At 46.4% G+C, this 24,293-nt stretch overlaps 1 pseudogene; it reads left to right on the forward strand.

The window, feature by feature from the left end:
• Positions 1–3,811: 3,811 nt before the first annotated feature.
• LOC144798041 (uncharacterized) lies at positions 3,812–15,811 on the forward strand (annotated as a pseudogene).
• Positions 15,812–24,293: the final 8,482 nt, after the last annotated feature.

The raw sequence follows: 24,293 nt of genomic DNA on the forward strand, positions 1-24,293 counted from the left end.
GCAACTAGAGTGCTAACATTCAGAATTTATGGCAAATGTGTGACACATCTGAATGCCTTCTTGATAGAACCAAAGTAAACAAGCATTGAAAATGCAATAGATCTCGCCCTCGTTTAAGTTAAAGCCATTCTGTTTGTAATGAGGTGGCTTTTTAGCTTTGCTTTTATTAGTGTTTTTAAAACTTTCATGTAAATAACATGCATATGTATGCATATATGTATATGTATGCATGCATTTATATTTATATAGATATGCAGATTATATATGTTTATATATGTATATTACCTACTGGCGATAGCCAGTGGGTATATATAGTTAGGATTTTTTCTCTATGGGGTTTCTGAAAATTCTATGTCTAATAACTTTGGCGTTTGTGGACGGAATTGGCTGAAATTTTCAGGAAAATGGCACATTTAGTTTCTGAGCAGCCCCTGAAAATGTGGGGGGGTTTCGCCAAGGGGGGGCCGTGAAAAAAGGGGGGTCCCAAAACGCGTTTTTCCCATTCATTTTTCCATAGGGCGGTTGGACTCACTTTTAGCTCGAACGGCTGAATAGATTTACATGAAACTTGGCAAAATTGTAGATATGGTTTGGCCGACGTGCCTTTGCTATGTCTCAATATATGTGCTCCAGTGGATTTTGAGAAATTAACGTTTAAAAAAATATATATATCTGTGACAGCGCTCCGGTTAGCGCCCCGGTTCGCGTACCTGACGCGTAACGGAACTTCGCGAAGCGAAGCTGATTGGCTCTCCGGTGTCTGTCAACATTCTAAACAGTCCGGAGCGGCCGCCATCTTGTCTCTCGGTACGATCGAGAGACAAGATGTGGTGAAAAACAAAGGGGGAAATGAAGGAAAGGGGGCAAGGTAGACCACTCCTGACCCCCTAGGATTGATGAGGGGGATATTAAAGTGCCCCGCGGGGCAAAAAATAAAACAAATTTTTTTTTTGCGATTTTACGCCGTAGAGGCGCGTCCCGGTACGTGACCAGGGCAGCTCACCGGGCAGCTCACCGGGCAGCTCACCGGGCAGCTAACCGGCAGCGTAGCTGTCAACATTGTAAACAGTCCGGAGCGGCCGCCATCTTGTCTCTCGGTAGGTTCGAGAGACAAGATGTGGTGAAAAAAGAAGGGGGAAATGAAGGAAAGGGGGCAAGGTAAACCCCTCCTGACCACCTAGGATTGATGAGGGGGATATTAAAGTCCCCCGCGATTTTTCGCGGTAGAGGCGCTTCCCGGTACGCGAACCGGGCAGCTAACCGGCAGCGTAACGGGAGTCCGCCATCTTGTGTTTTTGGAGCGTCCGGTTCGCGTACCGGGTAGCGTCCCGGTAAGCGTAACAAGGGGAAAACCAAGAGAAACAGTAAAAAAAAAAGTAAGGGAATAGATTTCCAGCAAACTTGGCAAAATTGTAGGGACTGTTTGTTTGATGTGCCTTTGCAAGGCCTCAAGATATGTGCACGTGTGGATTTTGTCTAATTAAGGTTAAAAAAAATATATATATCTGTAAGCGTGCTCCGGCACGCTTACGTTACGGGTTTTGTTTGCGCTGCAGAGCCGATACGTCACGGTTATGCGACGCGTCATGAGGCGTCTCACGTGGCTACGTGATACGTCACGTAATAAAGAATATATTTTACAGCTATAGATATTAGCTTTTAAAAAAACAATGAAATTCACTGAAAAAACCATAGGTTATAGACCATATATAGTTAGGAATTTGCATTTACAAAACCTTGAAAATTCACTGAAAAAACCATAGGTTAGAGACCATATATAGTTAGCTGGACATTTTATTGACATAAAACCAATGAAATTCCATATATAGTTAGTTGCACTAACTATATATCGCGCACCCGCAATCCACTGCTGATGATGTCACATATTACATCATTCATGACATGGTCAGTGACATCACTGATGACATCACTGATGACATCTCAAATGACATCACTGATGACATCACTGATGACATCTCAAATGACATCACTGATGACATCATGACACACCAATACCAGTTACTACATACGCACTCCCTGATTCCTACGTCTACACACACATTCACTCATTCACCCATACAATCACTCATACATACAGTCACTCATTATTACAACACTATCATATGCACTCATACACCTTTGCAGACACTCACACACTGCCACTCATCCATGGAGTTACTCACACACCTAGTCAGTCCTGTAAAGAATCAATCACACTTCCATTTCCTCATCTATACAGTTAAACACAGAACACCATACTTCAGTGACATCACTGATGACATCACTGATGACATCTCAAATGACATCACTGATGACATCTCAAATGACATCACTGATGACATCATGACACACCAATACCAGTTACTACATATGCACTCACTGATTCCTACGTCTACACACACATTCACTCATTCACCCATACAATTACTCATACATACAGTTACTCATTATTACAACACTATCATATGCACTCATACACCTAGTCAGTCCTGTGAAGAATCAATCACACTTCGAATTCCTCATCTATACAGTTAAACACAGAACACCATACTTTTCACACATATACTAACACATACTTACTCTCTTATACAATCACTGATAAAAGTACACATTGATATGCACAGAGTCACACACCTCCCAGCCAGCCACACACACACTCAGTCTTCCATACATCCACTCATTCTTCAATATGTAAAACATATTTAAACTTTACAAAAACACACAGACACTAGATGATGTCATCAGTGATGTCATTTGAGATGTCATCAGTGATGTCATCAGTGATGTCATTTGAGATGTCATCAGTGATGTCATCAGTGATGTCACTGACCATGTCATGAATGATGTAATATGTGACATCATCAGCAGTGGATTGCGGGTGCGCGATATATAGTTAGTGCAACTAACTATATATGGAATTTCATTGGTTTTATGTCAATAAAATGTCCAGCTAACTATATATGGTCTCTAACCTATGGTTTTTTCAGTGAATTTTCAAGGTTTTGTAAATGCAAATTCCTAACTATATATGGTCTATAACCTATGGTTTTTTCAGTGAATATATATATATATATATATATATATATATATATATATATATATATATATATATATATATATATATATATATATATATATATATCCTACTGGCGCTCGCCAGTAGGTAGTTATAGTTAAAACCTAGTTTCCATAGGAAATCCGCAACATTCTATTTGGAATAACTTTGGCGCCGGTGGACGAATCTTTGCGAATTTCTTCAAGAAAATGGCCTGCTCCGCTACGCTTCTTCCCTGAAAGTTGGGGGTGATTTGTGAAGCAGGGGCCGAGAAAAAAGGGGGGTCCCAAAACGTGTTTTCCCAATGTAATTTCCCATAGGACCTTTAGCCAGGGCTACAGCCCGAACGGCTGAACGGAATTACACCAAACTTGGCAAAAAGGTAGAGTTCTGTACGCAGATCGCGCTTTTTGTTGAATGGTGAAAATCTGTTCAATAGTTCGTGAGAAAATCATAAGTAAAATCATAGATATATTTTGGAGGTGTTACGGTAAGGTTACTGTAAGCTTACTGTACTCTGTACCTTCCCGAGCACAAGCTGAATGCTAATTGGTTGTCAACTGTCTGTCAACACTCTAAACCAGAATGTATTGGCAGCCATCTTGTGCCTCGGTAGACTGAGGCACAAGAAAGCAGGGAAACAAAGGTGGAAAACACGCAAAATCGCGGGGTTCGCTTAGGTACGCGTACCCTGATTCTTTACATGGGGATTCCAACTCGGCATACTTAGGCTCAATTAAAACAAAATAATAATAAATGTACACGGAGGCCTGTAGGTCCGCGGAGTTTCCTGGCTGCGGTCGGAGTAGATCCCCGGGTAGAGAGAGCATGGAGGCTCCGAACCCGCAGCGGAGGAGCACGGTGGACATCAACCGAGCGTGCGTCAAGGAGCTGGAGGGGGCGCTGAGGGGTATCGGCAGGAGCAGAGCCCGCGGCATCGTGCGGAAGAGAGAGGAGCTGAAGGGTTTCAACTCCTTAGAAGATCTCCTGCAAGTGAAGGGGATTACCACCCGCATTCTGGAAATTTACAGTGATCGCCTGACGTGCCGGAAGAGGCAGCGCAGTGGTGATACTGGCCGGGGTAGCTGCTCGCACAACAACACACAGCCAAGGCCATCGGGTTCTACAGGAGGTGCTTTTTTTTTTTTGGGTTCAAATCTGCTTTATTGGAGTAAACAGAGTATAGTACACAGCTTGGTTCGCCTACAACCCGGAGGCCGGCAGCCGGAGATAATGAACAGTACACAGCCATGAAGCCGGCATCCCGGAGGCCCGGCGGCACACCATAGACACATGTGAAACTTGTTCCGCAGCCAGTGCCGTAGGACAAACAAGGATGAGCAGCAGTTGAACAGAGTCTTTTATCGAGAGAAGATTCTCTCCGTTTTTGTTGAACAGTAACCGAAACACCCCAACTAGGTAGCAACAAAGAGGCAGTACATGACTGTGTAGTAGGAATAAGTGATATCGGTGCAGCGTGGCGATTCAGGCAGGCAGAGGTGTGAGGGAAATCTCGTGCCCAGAACTCCCACCCCAGTACAATAAGAACTAGCAGAGGCCCGTCTCAGGTAGGTGTAGAATGCCCCGAAATGTCGCCCGCCGGAGATGCGAAAGCGCGCTATGGGTGTTGAACAGGGTATACATGCTCAGAGAGGAGGGAGGGACAGGTCAGTCAAGGTATAGCGGCCTAGAGTAGCAAGGATCATGTAGGGGCAAAGGGACGCACAAACGAGGAAACCCAGATATCGCAGCAGGAGCTACAGGTCAAGGTCTAGGAGAGAGTCCGGGGTGCTGAGGTATGACAAGTTGACTGTCCGACTGCGCATCGTCATCCGAGCGCTTGAGCAGGTAGTGCACCAGCGGATCCCAGATATCCCTGGGACGACACGAGGGAGGTAGCAGTTCAGCAAAAGTAGTATGCTGATCTTGACAGTATATCAAATCTGTAAGCCAGTCCTTGAATTTGGGCGCCCGTCCTCTGCCCCTCCGGCACGCGATGCGCCGCTTGGCCAAGAGCAAGGCAGTGTAGATGAATTTCCTGCAATCCCTGGGCAGGTGCATCGTGTACCAGAGGAGGGCCATCAGAGGGTCCGCAGGGATCGCCTCCCCCACCATCTCCGCAAGTGCCTCCATCACCTGTCGCCAGTAGTGAGCAACCTGGGGACAGCCCCACGCCAGATGAAGAAAATCAGCATGGTCGGCACGACAACGCTCACAGCGGTCATTATCTGCCAACCCGAATCTATGTTTCCGTACTGGCGTGTAATATATCCTCTGAAGGAATTTGTAATGGATGATTTTCAATCTGCTACTGGCAGAGATGCGGGAAGTGAGTGCACAGCAATGTGTCCACTGGTCATCCGAGATATCAGTGGCAAGTTCAGCAGACCAGCGCAGCCGAGCAGTGGATGCCGATTCTGGAGCAGCATTGCGGACCTGACGGTAGAGCCCAGAAACCAAGTGGGTCCCGTCTTGTGCTCCCAGGAGGAAGTGTAGCGGTGGTAGTATCTCGGGCTCATCAGGGTAGTCGGGTAGGATGTCACGCATTCCCGCACGCAACCGAATGTAGTAAAAGAGCTCGAGGGGGGTACGCTCATGCGTTTTAAAGAATAGGTCTGCTGATTTGAAATGACTCTCATGGAACAAATCACCCCAGCAGGTGACAAGCAGTTTACCACAGAGATGACGGAACCCCGGTTCCGATAACAGGGAAAGTTGTGGGTGATACGCGAGCGGCAACCTGGGGGAGTAGGGCAGTGGGCACAGCAACCGTTTAGCGATGCGACGCCATGCATCTAATGTGCAGGAGACTGAGGTATTTGGTGTGGTGATGGACGCCTCAAGACAGTGTAGTAGGCCGTTAAGTGGGAGTGGATGCACGATCCAGTCCTCCACCGCTATGTGCGGCATGAAAGGAGTAGGAGCCATCCAGTGGTAGGCAAAGTGCGCCTGCGCGCACTGGTAGTATGTCTCAAAATCGGGGACATCGAAGCCTCCCCTGTCATAGGGAAGGGTCAGCGTCGACCATTTCAACCGGGGGGACTTGCCTCCACAGAAAAGCCTGCGCAGTTCCGTCCGGAGTGTCTTAAAGAAAAAGGCACCAGGGAAGTAGGGGATATTAAGGAAAAGATACAGAAAGCGGGGTAATATCACCATTTTTATGAGTGAGGCCCTCCCAGCCAGGGAAAGTGGTAGCGTGATCCATCTGTCAACGGAGGCAGTTAATTTAGTTATGGCCACTCCATAATTGGACCGTAGCGTCTCGTCTTTATCGCGAGAAATACGGATTCCCAAATAGCGAAGATCTTTGCGACACCACTCCAAGGGGTAATCGAGAGGGAAGTCATGCACCGCATCTGTAAGGGGAAAAAACTGCGACTTGGCCCAGTTGATGTGAACACCCGACACCCCGCCGAACAGAATAAATTCCCGAAGTAGGGGATTGAGATGTGTCTCAGGATACTTGACGTACAGCGTGATGTCGTCCGCGTAAAGGGAGACATCAATTTGTCGCTGCAGGTACTGCACTGCTCCCGCTCGATGTAACTGTCGTAAGCGACAGGCGAGTGGCTCGACCGCGATGGCAAATAACAGGGGAGAGAGTGGGCATCCGTGACGGGTGCCTCTCGTGAGTGTGATAGGATGCGACAGGCGTCCATTAATTAGCACCCTCGCCGTGGGGTCTGTGTATAGGAGGCGGACCCAAGATAAGAACAATTTAGGGAAACCCATGCCAGCCAGGACCGAGAAGAGGTAAGGCCACTCGATCGAGTCGAATGCCTTGGTGGCATCGAGGAATACAGCCGCCGCAGGGGTGTCAGGGTGAACCGTGCGGAGCAAGGAGAAGAGGGTGCGAAGGTTATGGGACGTGGATCTGCCCGCTACGAAGCCAGACTGATCAGGCAATACGAGCCTGGTCATTAACAGCGACAGTCGAGTGACCAGAACCTTAGCGAGTATTTTGACATCGCAGTTTTGGAGGGAAAGCGGACGGTAAGAATCACAGGAGGTGGGGTCTTTATCCGGCTTTAAGAGGGAGGTGATCACTACCTCGCGCATAGAGCAGGGGAGTATCCCATCAGCAAGGGACTCTGTGAACACCTCGCGGAGCACGGGCGCCATAATGTCGATGTAGGCCTTGTAAAACTCGGCAGGTATGCCATCGAGTCCCGGAGCCTTGCCATTCTTAAGGGACATGATGGCCTCGCAAACCTCGTCAAGCTCAAAAGGTGCTGCAAGAAATTCCCTGTCCCCATCGCTGAGCCAACATAGCGCCACGTCATTGAGGTACGCAGCATATGGCGCATCTGCCTCTGCCGTGGAAGTGTACAGTGAGGAGTAGTGCGTGGTGAAGGTTGATAGTATCGTATCCGAATCTCTGATAGTGGTACCGGATGCATCAGTAAGCTCTAGTATGGTGTTGTGCACCCGTGATGGTTGTGTGAGCGCAGCAAGCACTTTTCCGGGCCTATCCCCTTCACAATATTTCCGAGCTATCCAGTGTTTACCCCGATATTTCGCCTCTCTGGCAGTCTCCTCCTCATATTTTGACAGTGTCTCCCAAAAGGTAGCGTGCAGGTTTGGGTCAGTATCTAATGTCATGCGGAGTTCTAGAGCCCGCAGTTCCCCTTCCAGTGTGGTAATGGAATGTAGGATATCCCGTAGTACTCCGTGGCTCTTAGATATGCAGAAACCACTGATAGTGACCGTGAAAGCCTCCCATACGTGTTCAACGGACTCAACCGATCCCTTATTCCTAGGAAAAAAATCTGCTATCTCCTCACCTAGCTCAGTGCGAAACAGGTTGTCGAGAAGTACATCGGGGCGCAGCCTCCACTGCGGTCGCGGATTATCCCACCCAGGAGTGCGGAACTGCAGAAACACAGGGCTGTGATCAGAATAGGTTCTCGGCAGATGGTCCACCCTTATCAGCTCTACAGCAATTCCCCTGTTGACCAAAAAATAGTCTAAGCGTGCCCATGTCCCGGTATGAGAGGTGAAGTGTGTACCCTCCCGGCCATGGGGATGTAGGCGTCTCCAGGCATCTAAAAGACCGCCCTCCTCTACAACTCCTTCTAATGCCTCTCTGGCCCTGGGCTTATAGGAGCCAACTCCATCCGCTCTATCTAGGGAGGGTGTCAGTGCTAAGTTAAAATCTCCACCCCAGACTATGTGTCGCGCCTCGACAGCCACAATCTTGCCCCATAGAGTGGTAAAAAAGGCAGGTGAATCAACATTTGGTGCATACATGGACACAAATAAGTAGACGTCGTGGCCTATCCTACCCCACAATAAAGCATAGCGGCCCTCCCTGTCCACCACCTCTCCCAATCGTTGAAAATGCACTCCGCGGGCAATAAGCACCGCCACACCTCTTGCATAAGTCGAATACGAGGAAAAAGTACGAGAGCCGGCCCACTTCTTCGCAAAGGTGGCACTGCCCTGCGCGGGCAGATGTGTCTCCTGCAACATGGCAACCTGCACATGATGTCTATCTAGGTAGGCAATAACATTTCGGCATTTCTTAGCATTGTTTAACCCCCGGACATTCCAAGATAAGCATGTCAGTCGCGCATTCGTAGTCAAGACAGCCATGGACACAGCAACAGTAAACGCGGCAGTGCCCGAGAGGGCCGCATAACAGATCCACCCCCGCCCCACCAGCGCCAGGATATACACCAGGTCAGCACATATATACACAGTCTAAGCAATGTAAGCCTCTTGAAACCCATCCCCCCCCCTCCCACCCCAGCATCCCAATCATGCCAGTGGCCATAGTAACCCCCCTCGTAGTCCTCCCTCCTCCCGCTCCCCCCCAACTGTAGTAGCACCAACAGCAAAAAACGTAACAAGACAATGGGGAACACCCAGTAGGGGTATAGCATAGAGCGCGCACTGCCACTACCCGGTCCTTAGCTCCAGAACTGTACCGCCCTCGGTGGAGACTAGGGCCGAGAAAGTGGTCCTTGGTGTACATTACCACTGGGGTGTAGAGTCCATGCAGGTCCATCGCTCACGAATCATCCCAGCTTCCAAGGTCCGAGCAGCTGTGTGAGAGCTAGCCGGCACGGATAATAGTCCACTCAAAGTGCACAGGGGCAGTTAGCCAACTTTTGGCGCTGGAGGCAGATCAGCATCCGCCCGTTCATCTGCAGCAGCATTATCATCCCTGCGCGCCCTTCGTATCGTCTTTAGGAAGTCCTCTGCTTTTTGCGGGTTGGTAAAAAAACGTTGCGTACCCTGATGGGTAACTCGAAGCTTCGCAGGATACAAGAGAGCATAGTCTATTTGGGCCTCCCGCAACTTCTTCTTCACTGGCAGAAACTTGCGTCGTTCATCCTGAACCATCGGCGTGAAGTCTGGGTAGATGGAAAAAGTAACCCCGTTATACTGCAGCGATCTTTGGGTCCGGGCCGCCCTGAGGGCAGTGTCGCGATCGCGATAGTTCAAGAGCTGAGCAATTATGGGCCTGGGCGGCAAGCCAGGCCGAGGCACAGGCGCTAGGGAGGGGTGGGCCCTCTCCACGATAAATTGAGGCGAAAAGGCCTCCTCTCCGATCGAGCCTCTCAGCAATTTTTCAACGTACAGTTCCATCCTACCTGTGTCTGTGGACTCCGGCACATTCGTTATGCGTATGTTGTTCCGGCGGCTGCGCGCTTCCAAGTCCTCATTCTTTGCCGCTATAATCCGGAGTAAATTGTCCATCCTGGCCAGTTGCGCCGTATGGGACGTGGCGACATCAGTGTTATCGGATATTCGCTGCTCCGCGGTTGTAATGCGCTCCTCATGGCGGTCAACCTTGTGCACCAAGGCGTCCAGCCGGGCCGTGACCCCATCCACCTTCTTGACGACAGTGGCGAAGCCCTGCCGCATCTCCTGAAACAGGCTGGTAAGGTCCACAGCAGTAGTTGGAGGCGGGGTAGGTTGCGAAGAAGGCACGCTAGACTCCGGGTGCATCTGCGTCGATTTGGCGCCTTTACGCACGCTGTCGAAGCTCAGCTTGGGTTGACGATTCTCAGTCTGCCCCATGGCAGTGGCCGGGGATGGCTTTCAGGCCAAGAAGCAGAGTGGCAGGGCGGCCTGATATGGGCACAGGCCACCCGGAGAGGGCACAGCCGGCAGCGGGCAGGAAAGCGCGATCGTGGTGCGGCCCAAGAGAGTGCAAGAGGGGCGCCGCCAGGGTATAGTGCCACGCACCCTCCCAGCGCCAAGAAGGTGTAGGGGTCGTCCAGTCAGAGCCACGTTATTGTAGTGGTGGGCACTCACCGCTCAGTGCCGGCTGGGGAGTAGCCCGGGTACCAGTGTCCACAGCAATCGACAAGGTCCAGGCCAGCAGGGCAGGTAGTGGCAGTTACCTACGAGGTAACACGCCTCACAGGATAGCGCTGCACGGGGGAGCAGTTCAGAGCCCCTACGCAAGGCAGCCACGCAGCCACAGCACAACCGATGGTGTTACCAGCTCCTGAGTTGATGCAGGGGTCCGTAGCTAGCAAATATGGACCGTGATGGCAGCACCCGGTGCCGCGAGGCCGGCCATGACCCCCTGTCAGCAGGCCCGACAGCCTGCGCCGCCCAGGCCAAGATCAGCAAGGAGGGGGAGGGCCGGCACAAACAGCCCGGGGGATCTGCAGTTCCTCCCGCCGAGCGAGGAGCAGCCCCCCCAGAGCTAGCGACAAGAGCCAACGGTTGCAGGAGGAGGGGGGGGGTCTCGCGACAAAGATATCAGCAGCCGCCTACCTGCGTGGTAGCCCCCGCACGACGTCCCAGCAGGATCGCAGCAGCCGCGGTGTGACGTGGCCTAGGGCCTCGCGGCAGTCCCCAGGGTCGCGTGAATAGCAGCGGCCGGTCACCCGTTCACCGCAGCTCCAGTGCGAGAGTCGGGCAAGGTTCAGCAGCCTGTATCTCCGGTCCTGAAGCACTCGGAGCTCTCAGAATTGGACCGAGTATAGAGAGCGATGTCCTGAAGCAGGTCACAAACTTTGGGGGTGGTACAGCACCCCGTGGCGCAGGATACATGGAGGATTATTCACCAAGGAGCAGGAGCTGCGTACCTAGGCAGCCATTCCACAAGCGCGCCCTCTAGCCTCTACAGGAGGTGCTTTGAATGGCAATGTGTCTCAGGAACATTCCAGAGACACGAGCAGAGAGAAGGAAGAAGAGTCAGAGATTCAGGCCATTTGGGGGGAGGAAGAGGAGGATGAGTCGGAAGAGTCTGACCGCTGTGGCGTGCGAGGAGAGGATGAAGGGGAGGAAGAGAGCGAAGATGGAGAGGATGGCCGTGACGTCTACTTCTATTATATGATGGATGAGCGCTAGATTGATTATCTGGAGCGTACTGAGGAGGAGAACCTCATTCATCATGTTCCGCCCAAGATGAAACGAAAGTATGAGAATGGTGTTGATGTGAGAGCCCTATCTCCTGGAAAGAAGTTATGCAAAGGCTCAGAGTACAGCAGTTTTAGGTCATTAGCACATTGCATAAACAGTGCCACAACGTTTGGGGACCTGCCAAATGCCAACAACCATGGGCATCAACGTTGACGAATCCCTTCTATTGCCCCTCCAGCAGAGCTGCAGGACTGGCTGCGAACCTTTCAAAAGTGGACCGGTCCCGAGAGGATGCAAGCATTGGATGAGCTCATCGATCGCTGTGAACCATCTCAAATTAAGTATATGATGCAAGTCATCGAGCCACAGTTCCAACGTGATTTACAATGTTATGAAAATGCTGGCCCCTGAGGCCGAAACAATATGTAATTTGTACATTGTTATTAGTTTGTATATGATCCCGCATTAGGCATTTAGTACACTGGTTATTTTTACCCACTAGGGTCAAATAAGCTGCTAGCTAGTCAAATCTCGATCAGTACTGTATTTGATTATTGTTATATGTCTAAATATCCACACAGTGTCACATGGTAGGCTATTTTTTATAAGTTTTTATTATGGCCCACTTGGGCGTATCAATCATATGTTTACTGAGAAGTGCACTGGTATGTTTAGGTATTTACTCATATCGGCTGTACCCACTTGGGTTGCATGCTTGTAAACCGGTCTATTTTGCCTATCTGACTGCTTTTCATGTGAACAGGGGCGCAGCTCAACCAGTACGTGCATCTTTTGCCGTGGGTTTTAGCTACTGACAAGAGTTCGCGGCTCACCCCAAGACTTTTTTGATAACATTTCACACTAATTCAACACTCCTAACTCACCTCCGTCCACTTTTTCCACACCTCTCGATCCTTCTCATCCCCTCCCTGCTCTCCTCCAACAAGATACCTTTCCGAAAATAAGCCCCCCTGCTAAAAACAATGCCTCATGGAGTGTTTTTAGTCCAGTATCTGAATCTACGATCACTAATATCATTACCAAACTAAAACCTTCCTCCCACTCCAAAGATCCTCTTCCCTCCCTTTTGGTTCAAGAACTTAAATTTATCATTGCACCTATATGGACCAAAATCATCAACTCCTCTCTTTCCACTGGCTGTGTCCCCACCTCCCTTCAGCTTGGTCAAATCTCACCCATTCTCAAAAACACCACTGCTGACCCCAATAACCTTAACAACCTTCGCCCTATCTCTAACCTTCAATTCCTCTCTAAAGCCCTCGAAAAATGTGTCCTATTGCAATTAGAGAAACATATGGCCTCCTTCAACCTCCTTGATGTTTTGCAATCCGGCTTTAGAAAGGGATGCAGTACAGAAACTGCTATGCTAAATATCACTGACGACATTCATCGCTCCCTCGACAAAGGGGAATCCTCATTACTAATCCTCCTCGACCTCTCAGCTGCATTTGATACTGTCTATCTCCCCACCCTTCTCAACACTCTCAAAGACCAGTTCGGCTTAGATGGCAACGTATTCAAATGGTTCTCCTCATTCCTTCAAAACAGATCACAGCAAATCAAGCTCAGCCACTTTCTCTCTAAACCTCAACCTGTCTCACTCGGTGTCCCTCATGGATCCATCCTCTCCCCAACCCTATTCAATCTGTTGATGGAACCACATCCTTAAAACAAGCTAATATCAATTACCACCTCTATGCCGATGACACCCAATTATATTACAAGATCAAATCCCACAAAGACATTCTCCACCTCAATGAGACCTTGACCAGAATTCAAACCTGGTTCCATCGGAACCATCTCAAACTGAACCCGAATAAAACTGAAATCATCATTTTCTCCCCCAAAAACAACTCCCTTCCCATTCAACTCTGGAAAAATGACATCAAAGCTCTTAACTGCACACTCTCCACCTCTAATTCTGTCAAATTCCTAGGCATCAGTGTCGACCAGAATCTAAATCCCATCCCCCACATTAAAAATGCATCCAAAAATGCGCTTTTCACCCTTCTCCACCTCAAGAAACTTAAACCATTTATTCCAGCATACGATTTCAAACTTGTCGTCCAATCGATTGTCCTTTCCAGGATTGACTATGGCAACGCCACTTTGGCTGGCACCCCTAAAATCCATCTTGCTCCGATGAAATCTGTCCTCAATCTAGCTGCGAGACTCATCTGTAAAAAATGTGATCACATCTCCCCGTCCTAAAAAATGTCAATTGGCTCCCAATAGAAGGAAGATCCACCTACAAGATTGTCTGCATCACTCACAAAGCTCTTCACCAAAACACTCCTTCTTACCTTGCAACAAAACTACACAAAGCAGGTTGCTCCAGGTCCCTGAGGAGCATAAACTCCCTTGTCTTGATCCCACCCAGACTCAAATGTCAAAAGACCCAATCCCGTGCGTTCTCTGGTAACGCTCCTACAATTTGGAACTCTCTCCCTAAGGATCTTCGCTGCAACCCCTCTTACCATCTCTTCCAAAAGGAACTCAAAGTACTTCTTCTCAACAAGTATTGGGGTATCTAATGTTACTGACTCTGACCATGTTCACTCCTTTCTCTTCCCTTGTCCACTCCTCTTCCCACCCCCTCTCAATCCCTTCATTCTCTCACTACCCCTCTCTTCACCCCCCTCTCTCTCCTAACTTTTAATATTCATTTTCCACTTAATTTTAGCTCTCTGTTTCTTGCCCTCCTAGCCCTGTTGAATGCATTATCATACTGTACCTCTTTTTCGCTTAGTTGTTAATTTTATCTCATTATGTTCAACATCCTTGTAAAGCGCTCTGATACTCTTGGGTCCAGTAGCGCTATATAAAACCTTTGAAAATAAAATAAAATAAATAAATGATGCCACACAACAAGGTGATCATATACTGTACACTATTTATGTGTTTTCTTTATGTATTAGACGCCATGATAGTCAGCAAGCCGATGATTTGTAAACATTGTATTTACTTTTTGTTTGCAGCACACATGTGTTTATTATAATATTTGCACACGTTTATAATGATGATGATATGAAAACAGGAGGCTCTCTAATGAATATGAAACTTAATGGCACTTGTTCTATGGCCCAGAATTTGAGACATTCCCACCGACTTTCATGTTCTTTCTCCATATGTTTCGCTATCGCATTGGATTTCATCTCTTTACTACCCAAAGAGCTTGCCCTGTAGGTACTATCCTTCTTAGAGCCCCGGGAACTTCTGCAAGCCGCTCAGACCTGCCGCTACTGGAGGATCCTGGCTGAGGACAAGTTGCTATGGCGGGAAAAATGCAGAGATGAAGGAATTGATGAGCCCCTCAACCTGAGACGGCGGAGGATGCTGACACCTGTTTTCATGTACAGTCCATGTAAATTTGGTTTCATGAGGCAGCCCAAAATAGATATGAACTGGCGAAGTGGGGATATCAGGCCCCCTAAGGTGCTAAAGGGACATGATGATCACGTCATAATTTGTCTTCAGTTCTGTGGGAACCGGATAGTTAGCGGGTCTGATGACAACAGGCTAAAGGTGTGGTCTGCTATCACAGGAGAGTGTGTTCAGACATTGGTGGGGCACACAGGCGGCGTCTGGTCCTCTCAGATGAGAGATAATATAGTGATTATATACAGACAGGACGCTGAAGGTCTGGAATGCAGACTCTGGCGAGTGCATCCACACCCTGTACGGGCATACATCCACAGTGCGCTGTATGCACCTCCACACAAGCAGGGTTGTTAGCAGCTCACGTGATGCCACCCTGCGGCTCTGGGACATTGAGACTGGACAGTGTCTGCATGTACTTTTGGTTTATGTGGCTGCTGTTCACTGCGTGCAGTACGATGGCAAGAAGGTGGTCAGCGGTGCTTAAGATTACACTGTGAAGGTCTGTGACCCGGAGACGGAGACATGCATTCACACTCTGAAAGGACACACCAACAGAGTCTACTCCTTGCAGTTTTATGGGGAGCATATTGTGAGTGGCTCCTTGGACACCTCTATCTGTGTCTGGGATGTGGAAAGTGGAAATTGTTTGCACACGCTTATGGGTCATCAGTCCCTGACCAGTGGGATGGAGCTGCGGGACAACACCCTCGTCTCAGGAAATGCCGACTCCACTGTGAAGATCTGGGATATAAAGACAGGACAGTGCTTACAGACACTGCAGGCCCCCAGAACCATCAGAGTGATGTCACTTGCTTACAGTTCAGCTCGAAGTTTGTGGTAACAAGCTCAGATGATGGCACCGTTAAACTTTGGGACCAGAAGACAGGCGATTTCATCCGTAACCTGGTGGATCAGGAAAGCGGTGGTAGTGGAGGAGTCGTATGGCGAATCCGGGCGCTAGTGTGTGCAGTTGGTAGTCGAAATGGCACAGAAGAAACAAAGTTGCAATATAAATGTGTAAGTTGACTGCCATATTCCATTCCTTGTGCCTCTACTATTGTGACCCCGTCCCTCTCTGCTGTCACTCCTAGACCACCAATTTTCGATATCCATCTGGCAACAATTTAATTAAATCAATGACCAGCACTGGGAGTCGGAGCCGAAATATCTCTCATCGCATTTCCGATTCCAATCTCTCTAGCTCAAACTTCAATCATCTCTCAACCCGAAGAAGGATACGTCAATCTATCCGGCACTGTTTGCATTCAAAGCCTCGCTATCAAAATTAGACCAACTCTCATTGGCCAAACGTCACCAGTGAAGAATCTCATTTGCTGTACTTTCTAGGGGGACTGACCTCTGTCTTTTTAAAATGGCGCTGCTCTGAGTTTCTCAGTAAATGCTATAACTGTAGCCCAGTGTTGACAGATTAGTTGTCTGTTAGTTGTGAAGTGTCTGTAGGTGCCTCGCAGTGTGTATGCACGGCCCTGTGCAGAGTGTGAAGTGTGCCATGAGGGGTCTCCGTCTGTGAGCCCATCCCATAGCTCGCTAGCTCTGTCCTAAACCTGTCCTGACTCCTGCTGCGGACACCTCTCCTCTGATGTGGACACACTCTCCTCTGGTGCTCTGGCAAACACGGGCCTCTGTCAGAGGAGTGCCCCTCAAAGTGAGCTTTGTGACAGTATCACGACATACCGTAACCAGATGTAATGATTCCCAGCCTTTTTACAACAGAAGGATGAAGGTCTGAGACGGTCATTGCCAGATTCAGGCACGACATCTGCAGACCACAGTGAGCCCTGAAGTCACTGAGTGCTATCGCCGGATTCAGTCTCGTGATCTGCACTCCCGCCACAGTGATCACTGAAGTCGAGTGACATTGGTGGATTCAGTCTCGTGATCTGCAGGCTACAGTGAGCCCTGAAGTCAGAGTGATATTGCTGGATTCAGTCTCGTGATCTGCAGGCCACAATGAGCCCTGGAGTCACTGAGTGATATTGCCGGTCTGCACTGACGTCTCTTTTTTGCCTGCTTTAAATGGGCTGGTGTTGTCAGACACTGGGTGCTTCCAGTTCTTTCATTTGAAATGGAGAGTTTCACCTCTTCACTGCAGTGACACACTACTTTGAATTGGTGACTATAGGCACCTCTCAATAGCGATCAGACCCCCTGGGACACCAAGTGCTGTCGCTGTTACATTTCCGCTTCAGCCTCGGGGTCTCCGCAGCACTGCTGAGTTCACCAGCTCACCCACCCTGTCAGGCCAGGAAGATACGGTGCTACTTTGAACAGCATCTCAATGCTTCCCTTGCTGACCTCCTTCGGGTCAAGTATTTGCCACTCTTGCTTCTCTCGGTTATCTTCTGACCAGGTCAGGAATGTCCCTTTGACCTCCTTGTCACAGGTTTCAATTCCGGCGTGACCACTCAGCCCTTCATCCTTCCGAAGTCGATAAAGTAAGTGAGTACCACCTCCTGTACTCGGCACCAAGATGCCCCCAGGGGTTTGCATGCCGCACTCTATCTCCTACCTCCCATCCTTCACAACTATACAGAACTGTTGCATGTTTCAAAATCTGCAGAACTACTCTCGCATCTTTACAAACTCTTTCTACCCCTTCTCAACTTCATAGCACTTCCCCATCCTTCAAAAGTGTAGAGCATACTTCCCATCCATCACAAATCTACACCTTCAAAATATAGAGAAATTTCCTCCCATGTTTTACAACTATGCATAACTCCCCCTAACTAATTTGCAGAATGTCTTCTTTTTTCCCACATCTGCTGCCTTTTACAGCTCTTGAGTCACCTCCATGTGTTCAGTTTCCTTAACAGTTGCACAGAATTCCCCCCATCTCTCGCAACTCCACAGAACACCGTTAGCAGCTTTCTTGAGCTCCTCTTGCATCCTTCCTAGTTCCATAGACCTCGCTTCTATTCCTCACAAATCCAAATAATTCCTCTCACATCTTTCACAACAATACAGAAGTCGCTTGTGTGCTTTGACACTACAGAACTTGGCTCCTATCCTTCAGCAACCTACAGAATTGTTACACTCTGTACAATTCACAGAATATTACTTCCACGCTGCATGAAAGCTCCTAATGTTGCATACATCCTCCACAGCTTTCCAGAACCTCCCCTATCATCCACAGTTTCATAGAATATCCCTTTTTTCAAAATGTTGTCCATCCAATCTCTCATCTGAGGAACATCCTTCTTGTACTTCGCTACTTTTAAGACTTTCTCCATATTTCACAACGATGTAAGACTAAACTCTTATCCATCCTGATTCTTTAGATAGTTGCTCCACCCTTTGCAAGTCTTGGTTTTGGGCTGTCATCGATGGGGAGTCGTTCTCCTCTCTGATCTTGCACTACCTGCTTTGAGCAGGGGCTGGTCATTATGTGCAATCTTACATTTTCACCTCTCGCCTTCGCACCACCTAGTATACAGCACATGTGGACATAGGCTGTGTGTTCCTACACACCAAAAGGATGATGCTGCTACCGTTAAGAACATTTTTCACAAAGAACATAAGCAGGCACGGTCTCAGGGCGTTCTCTCGGTCACAGCAGAGGCACAACAGTGAGAAAAAGGTAGAGTGAGTTAACAGTGCACAGGCTAATATTGACTGGTTTCACATGGAAATTTTTCGAAGTGTGGAGCTTTGGAAGTTAAAAAATTCCTGTAAAATCAACCGAACTACGAATTCCGATTTACTCACCTGTTATCACGAGAGACATAGGTGCTGCATCTTTGAGCCCAGGACGGACCCTGAAAAGTAAATGTAACCATACTTACAGTAACTAGAATTTGCTTCCATAGGCTAACATTGACATGTTTTACTTGGAAATTCTTCTAAGTGTGGAGTTTTGGAACTTAAAAAATTCCTCAAAAATCAGCCGAACTACGAATTCCGATTTACCCAGCTGTTTTGAGGAGAGACCTCATTGCTGCATCTTTTAGCCCACTACTGATCCTGAAAAGTAATTCTAATCGTAGTAACAGTAACTTGAATTTCCTTCCATAGGATATCATTGCCTGCTATATAAAATATATAAATTAGAAATATATATATAAAAAAAATATTACAATTTCAATATTTTTAAAAACATTTATGTTTCAATTCATATAAAAAATATGTAATGTAACTTAAAAAATAAAATATCTAAAAATAAATAATTTGAAATAATGTAGTAAATCAGTACAAAACCTTTGAAATTCACTGAAAAAACCATAGGTTTCCGCCATATTATAGTTAAAAATGAGCATTTAAAAAAAACCTTAGAAATTCACTGAAAAAACCATAGGTTTCACTAGCGTTATAGTTAAAAATGAGCATTTAAAAAACCTTAGAAATTCACTGAAAAAACCATAGGTTTCACACACGTTATAGTTAAAAATTAGCATTTAAAGAACCTTAGAAATTCACTGAAAAACTATAGATTTCACACATGTTATAGTTAGCTGGACATTTCACTCATACAAAACAATTGAAATTCCCCCGTTATAGTTAACTATAACTCGCGCTCCCGCAATGCACTGCTGATGATGTCACATATTACATCACTCATGACGTGGTCAGTGACATCACTCATGACATCACTGCAACTACATCACTGATGACATATGGTTTTTTCAGTGATTATATATATATATATATATATATATATATATATATATATATATATATATATATATATATATATATATATATATATATATATATATATATATATATATATATATATGTATGAAATCTACTGGCAGTCGCCAGTAGATAGTTATAGTTAATTATAGTTAGGACCTATTATCCATAGGAGATCCACAACATTCTATTGGCAATAACCTTGGCGTTGAATGATGAATCTTCTTGAAATTTTTCAAACTTTTGGCCAGCTCAGTTCCACTCCTTCCCTGAAAGTTTGGGCTGATTGGTCAAGCCGGGGCCGAGAAAAAAGAGGGGTCCCAAATGTTTTTTCCCCATGCAATTTCCGCAGATTGTGTGAGGGTTGGCATCTTACCATAAGCGCACCATCCCGATCACGCGCTCAATTCTAATTGGCTGTCAAGCGGTTGTAAACATTCGAAACCAGGAACTGTTTGCAGCCATTTTTGTCTTGGTAGAAGCGAGGGTGAAGAAGTCTGTGAAATATGTGTGCAAAACGTGAACAGGATCAGGGTAGACACACCCTGACTCCCTAGGCCTGTTCAGGGGGTCCCATAAGGACACGTAGGGCAAAAAATGTAAGAAAATACATTTTTTTTTATGTCGCAGGATGCACGTAGGATCCGCGCATTTCGCCGTCGAAAAAAAACAAAGCATGTATTTTTGAGATATACATCAAGCTTATGTACATACTCGTGCTCCCATCATCATCACAGGTTCCTCACCTGCTCAGTGCTTCTGATACCACTAACTCAGTGATCAAAGAGGCCACACACGTAGTGGTGGGCCTCCCTACTCGGTGGTTCGGGTCTACATGAGGCGTTTGAATCACTAGGACAGGCCATCACAGTGCTTGGGATGGGAGCAACTCTAAAATGGCGTAGAGCACGTGCGCCCGTCTTTTTTATTGGTAGGGTCACGTGTGTTGAGACGCAGGTGCTGGATGGGTGTGGTGTGTGTATACCAGCCATGAGGGAGTGCGTGTGTGCCGTTCTGACAACTAGACCTGGAACTAAGAAATCATTACAATTAAATCTGGGCAATGTTTCGCTGTTATGTTTTCCTGGAAGCGTAAGTGGAGTGGGCTGGCCTGACGTATGCCAGTGGTGCACGAGGCTCTGAACTGATTCCGGAGCTATGGGCGTGGAACCGTCGTGATTTATATGAGAAATCAAGTGATTCGGGTGTCCGTTTTGTAGTGCTGACGTCACCCGGGTCTTAAAAGCAAATGTGTCATTATATCTGTAAAGTCCCACATCTTGGCCAACATGGAAGGTACGGGGTATCACAGCTGCATACATAAAAGATGGTGGACATGACGCATTTCTGCAGTTATGAGTCTTTGTTGTACAATCAGTGGAGTGTTGTAGCTGTAGTAATACAGGGCTGTGAAAGGTAAGGTTTAAGTTGCAGTTTTTGGCACATGAAGGGCAGCTAATATATATATATACGTATGTGGTCATTCATATACACTGTCAAACTTGGTGCTGGAAATCAGTGTTCGAGGCTCGGAGTTGCGTCCACATCCTGTTATTGTAGAGTAATGACGTAATGTACGCGTGCCTGAAAATGTATTAGTTTTGGGTTGATTTTGCGCTATATAAATATGCTAAAAAAAAAGAAGGAATAGCCCACATTTACTGTCACAGGTAAGATGGTTGCATACGCTATTTAAAGCACAATATAAAGTGGTAGGGCGGAGGAGCAGCATTTTACAAACATAATAAATACACAGACACAGATAGATAGTTGAAGTGGGTACGGGCACATGTGCTCGCCTCCATTTTATTACGTTGTTGTTGGTAAGATGTAGAATAGTAATCATGATATCATATACAGATATTTAATCATAAACGGTTTATGACTTCTGCTGTACAAAGGTAGGAGCATTATATGTCAAATAATACACAGAAGATTCTATTGTAAAGTGTTCATGAGTTGTGGTGCACTGAGGTAGGGGCGGTTTGTGTGGAGCCTGCGATGATGCATGGTCCACGCAGACCACACTGGTAAAAATGTGTTTTGACTATTGAATTTTGCCTTAACAAGGGCAAGTGGTGATTATTTACGGTGTACTGAGTTAGTAGTATGTCTGGTATTTATTGTGTGCTCACCCTGCGATGATGCGTGGTCTGAATGGGCTGTACTGAAATCAATCACTGTTGCATACTGGACTATATGAACTTTGAGGGGGGGGAAACTAGCATCGATGGTTATCAATTGCTGTGAAAACTAGGTGTACTGATTGCTCCCCACAACAAATTAAACAGTTCCACTTCACACAGTGCATTGTTACTTTCACAAATTGAGGACGTATGTCTGGTGGCGATGTTGAGGGTGATACCCTAGAGGTACTTGGTATTGTTGGTGGTGGAGGTACATTTTGGCGCAAACTTGTACATTGTTTGTTATCATGGTTCACATGATGCTGCTATTGAAGGTGTTTGCACTTACTAGCAGTGCAACAGCACTATTTTTTTCTCTGCTTTAAATAAATAAATCGAGGCTTAATTGAATGCTGTCTGTAGTACTTATGCACCACTGGTATCAAGCGTTAAACTATTTTGATCACAGTATATATTTGAAAACAGAACTCACTACAATCACTGAGGAATGTTTTTTGTGGCATCCTTTAAGAAAATAATCTTTGCCTTACATAAATCAAGGATATCTTGAATGCTGTCCGTAGTGGAGAAGGAAAGCTGAAGACAAGTTGTGAACCCTGTTGTACGCAGTGTAGATTTAAGGCAGTAGTCGACATAAAGATCGAAGCATTCTATTTTGTCACATAATCTGAGGATACAGTACAATTGTGTTGTAGTGTAGTTCCTATATTCCCAATAGGCTCTGCGCATTGGAATAATATATACTATATATTTGACGTAGGACTGAGGTCCACTAGGTCTCTATCGAATATATTAGACTTAATTGTGAGTGCCAGCTAGCTCAGAGGTCACTAGAAACTTTCTCGAATTCACAAGAAGGGATTAGTTTCTGACAACCGCATAAACATGACAACTTTGTTTCCCAAGAATAAGAAATGTATCTCTAGAGTCGCGAAAACAACAGATAGTTATTTCACTCAGTCAATCGTGCATGCTTCATTTCACCGGAGGTGCAGAGAAATAGACAGACGGGCGTTTTCAATAAAAAGTATTTATTGAACAGTCTTCTTTCTCATGCAGAAGAAATTAACAGCTACAATCGCAATACTGTAAAAGCATGATATGGTTTCTAAGCCTTAAAATACATAGAATACATACATTAATAAATAAAGACTAAAAAGTACTCAACTGGTGCTTCTAAAGTACGCCTACCCCGGTGTACCTAACCTAGGTCTAGTACAAGGGAAGAAGTAAGTGAGGTGTAGCTTAATTTCAGTATTCTTTTGCCAAGAATCTAATCCAAGAATTCTCTAAGGGTCTAATCAGCTCCGTACCTTGGTTTTAGAATGAAGGAGGTCTAGTATCTCTCTCTCACGACTCGATTTCCCAACAACCCGCAAGGGTAGCTTGGAAACACTGGAGCTGGATTTCTTGGCAAGAGAAAAGACAGCGTCTCTCTCAGTGCGTCTGCTGGAGGGTCGGTTTCCTTCGGCACTTGCTTCAGCGAGATGCGTCGGGCAAGTAGATAGTCGAACTATTCCAAACCACCGTGTGTTTGCCTGGGCAAGTGTGGGCATATTTATACCTTGAAGGTGCCTAGTTTGACGTAAGGTTTGACATAATAACGTCATCAAAGACTGAATTCTTTGAAAACTCCACTAGTTCTTCGCTAAATCAATATTCAAGCAAGGGGAAGTCCCTGACTGCTGAAGGCGGGTGTTTCCAAGAAATCGTTGTGGCTTTTCGGAACTAGTGGAAGTAGCCATGCGTATTTGGACTGCATAGGCTAAGTCTAAATATGGTTATGATTTCTATGAGTATATAAGGATAGGGTGATGTATACCTATATATGGGCATGAATCGGGAAAATTACACTAGGGTCCTAAATTCATATACAACACCCACTCCACTTTATTATGTTTAACATTACTAAATTATAAGCACTAAAACATATCTAAAGCATGTGTTTACAATCCCACCCCAAATACAAAAAATGCATTTGAAAGAGTTTGCACACGAAAAAATGAGGTTTTGACTGTACGCTTTTGAGAATAGTGTTTTCATATGAAGTATAAAGCATGAAAGCATTAATACTAACTAAATCAATAATGAAATGTACATTCATGAAATGGCTCTTAATAACAGAAAAAAAAAGTCGAGACCATCCCATAGCAGAATAATATACTGTTTTGGTTTTTAAGACAAGGTCAAATATTGTCTCTAGGAAGTATTCAAGAGGGAATTTCGTGTTCTCTAAGAATAGTTCTACTTTAAGCAGATTACTTTGTGCCCCAAAAAAAATAATCACGTTTTTGGGGAAAAAGTCAAAATTAGCCATAGAAAAATAGAGTTCCAAAGCTTTGGAAGGTTTGTTATGAAAAGTGAAGGCCAAATTCAGACTTCATGGAATGCTGTGTGCAGATTTCAAAAGTTATTCTCGGTGTCAGGAGAAAACGTCAAATTCGTCTAGGCTGGCAAAGAAATCGTCTACCACAGTAGGTGAAAGTGGAACTACTTCATTAAGTAGATCAATTGTGCACAGAGGAGAAGCATCGCCGTCAGCGTCGGCCGCGTTAGCAATATTCAAATCAGATGGTACCTGTGTGCCTGTTGATCCGCGTATCTCACCTCCAGTTGGATTTGCCGGTGAGATCTCAATGAATGCCGTCTTCAGGATAATTAGCCGTTGGGGGCAACACAACACGTGAGCCGTTACCGGACTCAGTAATGCG

The sequence above is a fragment of the Lissotriton helveticus genome, chromosome 12 (genome assembly GCF_964261635.1).
Source record: "Lissotriton helveticus chromosome 12, aLisHel1.1, whole genome shotgun sequence".
In the NCBI taxonomy this organism is placed as follows: Eukaryota; Metazoa; Chordata; class Amphibia; order Caudata; family Salamandridae; genus Lissotriton; species Lissotriton helveticus.